This window comes from Notamacropus eugenii, chromosome 6, assembly GCF_028372415.1.
Source record: "Notamacropus eugenii isolate mMacEug1 chromosome 6, mMacEug1.pri_v2, whole genome shotgun sequence".
NCBI classification, from domain to species: domain Eukaryota; kingdom Metazoa; phylum Chordata; class Mammalia; order Diprotodontia; family Macropodidae; genus Notamacropus; species Notamacropus eugenii.
The window spans coordinates 258,401-265,671 of NC_092877.1; the positions used below are offsets into that span (position 1 = coordinate 258,401).

The 7,271-nt window shown below is 34.4% G+C and overlaps 1 pseudogene; it reads right to left on the reverse strand.

Annotated features, from left to right (window-relative positions):
• On the reverse strand, nt 1–945 carry LOC140511464 (olfactory receptor 10AG1-like; annotated as a pseudogene).
• Between the last annotated feature and the right edge of the window lie 6,326 nt (nt 946–7,271).

Consider the following 7,271-nt stretch of genomic DNA (forward strand, 5'->3'; position numbering starts at 1 on the left):
TTAAGTAGGTAGAAATTTTTTCATTGCTACAATGACATCCTTGTTCCTCAGACTGTATATCAGGGGGTTAAACACTGGGGTCACCATATGGTAGAAAAGAGAAAGCATTTTATCTGTTCCTGTTAAATGGCTGGACTTGGGTCGCAAATACATAATAATACCAGACCCAAAGAACAATGTAACTGTTATGAGATGGGAGGAACAAGCGAAGAAGGCTTTATGCCTTCCCTTGGCTGATTGTAATTTCAGGATGCTGGTGATGATTTTGATGAGGGATGTAAGTATCAATAGAAAGGGAACCACGGCAAAGAGCACAGTACCAGTGTAGATGGCAGACTCATTCACAGAGCTATCTCCACAAGCCACCTCCAGTACTGGAGTGATGTCGCAGAAAGCATGATTGAGTTTGTTAGAACCACAGAAGGGAAGAGAGAAAATTTGATATGTCTGCCCTATCTGACCAGGAATTGAATCAATTCAAGAAGAAATCACCAAGAAGATGCAAACTTTGTGGTTCATGATGAGAGGATAGTAGAGAGCCTTGCAAATAGCCAAATAACTATCATAGGCCATGACAGTCAAGAGAAAACACCCAGTGATTCCAAAAATAAGAAAGAAACAAAGAAATACAGCACATTCCAGGAAGGAAATATGTCTATTCTTGGTACAAAGAACCATCAGCATTTTGGGAAGGGTGACTGAGGTGTAACAAATTTCCAAAAAGGAAAAGTTCCCAAGGAAAAAATACATTGGTGTTTGGAGAGCTCAATCAGTCTTGGTTATGACAATGATGATTCCATTTCCTATAGGAATGCTGATATAGATTATGAAGAAAATCCCAAACAGAAACCCTTGTAGGTTGGGGTCATCTGAAAATCCAACGAGAATAAATCCTATCACATTACTGAAATTTGTCGTTGCCATTCTTTCTGTATATTCCATCTGTGGAAACAGTGAATTTTAAAATCTGTGGACTTTGATTTCTTCTTTTTAAAATTAAAGGTGTTCAATAAAATATTCTCTAGGCTTAGTTTCAATTATAGCATTTGATATTCAATGTTATTAGATGCTTTCCAACTGGAATATACTCTGTTCAAATAACACTTATGGGTGGAGTACCTTATAGCCTATTATCATGTTCTTTAGACTTTTTATATCATATGTGCTGAGCGCTAGATAAATCTATTATGCTACATACCGTATCCAATGGTCTAATGTTAACTAAAAACTATCACTTCTGTTATTCACTCAAGAATGTATTTGTGACCACTATGACCTTATGTCTCCTTTCCTTCTCTATATGATTTCTATCTCTATTTCTATATTATCTATGATTGTCTCTTTCTACATCTGCATCTACACTAATATTTATATTTTATCATTATCTAAGTATATCTATCTAGTTATCATCTGTGTTTAAATGGATTTTTTTAATATAATACGTGTATTTATTTAAATACCTATACATAGCTAAGAAGTTGTCTTACCTCTTTATTTTGTAAATATCTTTATATGTAAAACATTTCCATTTATAGCTATTTATATATAATATAAATATATCAACAGATAGGTATAGATCTACATATTATACACTTACATGGGTGTATACATCTGTTCACAAGTGTGTTTATGTAGACAGAGATTATAGATCTAGATATCTTAATTCAATATTTCTCCAAGTGAAACTGACATGTTTCCTCAATAGTCATAAACAATTTGACTTTTTTGCCTAGAACAAATATAAATATATAGACACCTTGACAAGTACTTGATATTGTTAATGTAAAATTACCAAATAAAGCTTTTTATGCAAAATCTTGACAAAATTGATCAATGAAGAGAATATATAGGTTCAGATTCAATCCAACTCGGACTCGGTCTAGCTGAGATTTTAACTGACCCACCTGTCAATACAAGCGTCACAATGTTTAGGCACCTTAAGAGTCCACCCAATATGGCAAACCTTTAATAAACCTTTTTTTTAACTTCGGCTAGAAGAAGTCTTGAGTCAAATTCATTCAGAAGGACCGACGTGTAGGTATTTTGGGGGTCCCCAGCACCCTGAACCTCAACATATGATTCCCTGACCAGGAAGCACTACTAATCTCAAGTTCTTCTCTAGGCACGACTGGAAGGTATGTAAGCTTCGCCCTCTCCTCATTCCCTTCTCTCTCTCTAGGTACCTTGGAAATGCTTTTCGGGTCTGATCTGTCAGGTTCTGTTAGGTTAGGCCACTAGGAAAATGTGTGGTACAGATTTTCTGTCAAGTGGTTATGTTGGAAGCCATGGAACTGGGTGCACTTTCTAAGTCATGGAGGACAGGGACAGAGGCCCTATTTTGAAGTGTGCTTCAGATTCTTTCAATATTTTTGGTGACAGGGAATGGGAAAAACTTCAAGATATCCTTTTGTGGTTGTTTTGTTTTGGTTTGTTATGCTTGTTTTTTGAGGCTTACTCCCAAATCTTCCTTCACGGAGGAAGGGGCTTCCAGCCTCCACACCTACAATAGGTCACTCCTTTGCCATTCCCAAATGTTTGTCTTTGGTTTGTCTTTTACAAAATTGGGAAAAATTTAGTTTCTTTAAAGAATTTAAAAAGGAAAAGATCATGTTCTTTTGTAACACTGTTTGTCCTGAGTACCATCTAGAAGACCACAAAGCATGGCCCATTTTTGGGACTTTAAACATTTATATTCTTTTGCAGTTAGAATTATACTGTTGCAAAGAAGGAAAATGAATACAAATTTCCTATATAATGACCTTTGTTGAGGTGTCTCAGAATGCTGTTCTCAGGAAAGATTGTAAGATGTTCATACCTGGAGCTGCTCCTCAAAGGGGCACTGGGAGTCAATTGCACATTTTGGATAACACCTTTCTTATAGCCCCCAAGGGATTCAGCGCCCCCCCTCTCCCAAGCCACTGTCCTTGCTGAGGTGCTTCTGTTTTCAGCACCTCGCCTGGAGGCCGCTCAGGCCTCAGACCCCACCCCCACAGTAGTCTCTGGAGCATCTCCCCCTCTGACCACTTCCCCTGCTCAGGTGCCAGCTGATAGTTCCCCTTGTCAGCCTGATCCCTCAGCCTTGCAGCCTAATCTATTTCAGCCAGAATTCCTCAGCTCCACCCTCACAAGAAGTGGGACTTCCTATCTCTCTAACCAAACTGTATGTCCACAGCCTCTTCAAGGACTTTTCCCCCAGAGGAAATTGTCCACCTCTAGTGGAACAATGAGAGTGCATGGCCCATTCTCCATTTCCGACCTCATTCTGGTCATATAGAAACTGGGGAGATATTCAGAAGACCCCACTAGGTTTACTGAGGATTTTAGGGACATATCCCTACAATCTGAGCTTTCATGTCCTCTTCTCTATCTGCTGTACCGCTGAGGAGAAGAGGAGAATCTGGAAAGAACCCAAAAATTTGGGGGTCATTTGACTAGAGAACGAGAAAAGGAAATGTAGATCTGGATATTCACCATAAATTCTTACCACTTTAAATTTCCGATGTTAAAGGATAATAGGTAGAAGAATGAAAACAAGTAATTGTCATTAAAAAGTATAAACAAAACAAAAATTCTTCTACTTAAAAATATAATTAAATTAAATGCCGTAAAACATTTCAAAAGTCCATTTTTTGCTCATATCTCTCAGTCTTTATTAAGAGATTGTATTATATTTGGTGATTTAACTTTTCTTATTAGGAGTAGTTAACAAAAAAAATCCTTTGTGTTCCATTTACTAAAAATTACTTTTTAAAGTGCTTCTCTAGAAATATTCTTATATAATATTATATGAGTCAAAATGTAAAAAAAGAAAAATACAAATATCATCTAAAATGATGCCATTTCAATGTCCAGTGCATTGTTATCATGGCTTGATGTAAAAAGTAACATTCTCTTTGTTGAATCTTAATTCTTGAATCAATATCATAAAACTTTTATTTCAAGGGAACTTAGAGACATTTTGGTCAGACACTGGATTAGTGATTTGGAAACAATTCCCAGATGAAGAAATTCTGTCTGCCAATGAAAATTTGCTCTCTCTTTGTAATTTATAATCCCCCAAAAATTAAATTTCTAGAATTAAGTGAAAGAAAGCAAATTTTTTGGATACATGAAGGACACTTGGGAAGGAATGTCAGAAACAACATGAAAAGACAGAGAGAAATTCTTTAATTACAGATTAGATGCAAAGCTGTACTCCTCACCTTCAATGTAATCCAGGAGATTGGACCACCTATGGAAATTGTAAGGGTGGATTTGAGTCTCTATTGTCAAATCAGTTAAACAAACATTAAAGCATTGTGCTAGTCAGCTACATGATGGTAATACCAAATAAATGACCTGAGATTTTGATTGCTTAGAAAACAACAAAAAAAAAACAAGCAAACCACCTCCCCCCAATAATTTATAGTCTTAGATGGCTACTTAAATGATGGACAAATGAGATGAGCTACTCAAAGTCATATAGCCAGTATGTGTCATGTTTTCTCAATCAGCTCTCTATCCCAATGTCATACTGTTTCTAGTTACTTGGACAGATTAGACATTCACACAAAATATCTAATGAATCAAAGAATCAAAACATTTAGCCTAGTTCATGCTTACCTGCTTGTGTGGGATAAAACTACTCCATTGCATCTTACTTTGATTAATATATTTTTGAAATCTCTCTCCAGTCATCTTTCTCAACTTGGATGTCAGTCACATAAGAATTAAAACCTGCAGTGGTTCTTTCTGCAAAGAAACACAAATCTTATGAAAAACAGGCTTTTACATGAGAAACCATAAAAGTGTGTTACTTTACTTTTAGTGGGGATAGTTCCTGTCCCATGCCACTTTTTGCTTTTTAATGAGAATCACGGTCTTCTGATGCTAGGTCTTGTGCTCTAAACAAATGTTAATGGGTTGTTATCACAATGGAAAGAGTGCTAGGATTAGAAGACCAAGAGGTCAATCCCCCTCTTGACTTGTAGATATGGACAATAAGTTTTATGATTGGCTTGGTCCTTCAGTGGCATCTCAGAGGAGCAATGGATAGGTTGCTGGGCCCGGAGTCAAGACAACCTGAATTCAAATGGTGTCAGGCACTTATTGACTATGTAAATTTGGTCAAGTTTCTCATCCATGTCAGTTTTAGTTTCTTCATCTGTAAAATAGGAATTGTAAGAGTGCCTAACTCCTAGGGTTACTGTGAGGATCAAATAAGATTATCTTTGTAAAGTATTTAACACAGTGCCTGGCACAAAGTAAGTACTTTGAAAATGCTTATTCATTATCCCCTTGTGTGATTCAGAGCATTTAAGTGTCTTTATCTCCCTGTTCATCAATTTCCTCTCTAACTTCCTCTAATTTCATTAATTTTCTCTAGTATATGAATCATAACACTTCCATATGTTATTCCAACTTACACAGATGTGAGAAAAGTCATAAGCAAATTAAATGTTATCAAAAATATTAGTGCTAAGGATTTAGGTATGTAATATTTTACAAAAGTTAACACAAAAAGTGTTAGTATAAGAGAATATTAAGGCATCATTTTGCTGTAATAAGGCAAATACTATTTGTTAAAATATCATCACTAGTGCTAGCTTTATTTTTGTCTTTTTCAGAATTAACATAGCATTGTAGTTATCATAAAATTTGTCAATATGGAGTAAACTTATTTTTATGATTTTGTTTTTAGCTTTCAAGATACAGTTCCAATCAAATTTCATTAAAATATTAATGCTTTATCATTTCATATCAATTTCATTTCTGAATATATTCCTCCCTCCTCCCTATTCATATTGCAATCGTTTCCGATCAAAATTAGATATAGTTAGCTATAGATATAGATAATATAGTTATAGGTATATAAATATATGTACACATATGTACAGTATAGATATAACTGTACACACATAAATAAGGGTGTATAAGCACACAAACATATACATGCATATGTGTATATGTGTACAGTATGTATGTGTGCATAGATTCATGTCTAAATTATCTGTATATCTACGTTTATATCCATACTTAATGTAAAAGAGCTCAGCAAAATAAATAAACAGATGAATGAACAAAATTTTGAGCTACATCTGAAAGTATATTTATTATTCTATGCACATAGCCTCCAAACTTTACAAAAGAGGGGCAAAAAGTTAAATTGCTTTTTTCTTTTTACCTAATTAAAAGAAACTGAAGGGATTTTTTTTTTAAATTTTTGCCCTTTTAAATTATTCAACTGTAAAGAAATGGACTGCTGTAGCATATTGTTTCTGGAAGTTGCTTGTGCTAGGACCTTTCTTATATTTTCACTGTATGGTCTTGAAATTCCACTCTAATGAAGACATTTTTATGAGAGTCAAAGGGACTGTTTGCTTTGTCTTCAAGTGTCCCCGGCTATGTATAGAATCTTTAGAAGGTCATCTTATGTGTCTCACAAAGTGATTATCATCAAGCTTCCTTTTCTCACAGTATTTAACAAATTTTCATTTCTAGAAAAAGTAATCTGCTTCTGTGTACCAGATCTTACCTTAATTCCCCTTGTCTTCCTTAGTCTGGGTCGCTTATCCCATTTGATCACATTCTGCATTATGCTGTAATTATACCTTTCAAATTATATGTGTAAAACTAGTCTAGCTTATAGGAAATTATTATCTAAAATTCTTTTATAGAATATTTTTGAAAGAATCATAACTTAACTAGCATAGTCTATTTTGTTATTGACATTTTCTTAAATTATTCATATATTTATCTATCTATTCATCTATCTATCATCACTTGTTTATGCTAGTGTATCCTTCTTTCCTTCTTCCAGTTAACCACCCCTTTGACAAAGAACAAGAAGAGAGAGGAAATAAAGCAAGTCATAAAATTTAACTAAGAAATCAACTGAGTATGATAATTTAGTATCAGTATTCCACATTCAGAATGTGCCACATCAGAAAAAAAAAATGAAGGAGGCACAATTCTCTTCTATGTAGACAAACTTCATTCCCCGTTATAATCAGATAGTTTTTAGTTTGATGGTCTGTAATTTGTTCTACTTATATTACGTTAATTGAAGAATACATTTTTCCTGGTTGTCTTCCTTCTCTATGTCACTTCACAAATGTGTACCCATACTTCTCTGAATTTTTCACATTTCTTATTATATTACACTTTTCAATATTTCATTAAAATATATTAATTTTTAAATCAACTGATTTTCCAGTTTTCCAGTTGTTTTTCTTAAATTTCTTTGGTTTTTTTGTTTCTGTTTTTTTTTTCTTTATTTTTAGTGTTCAACA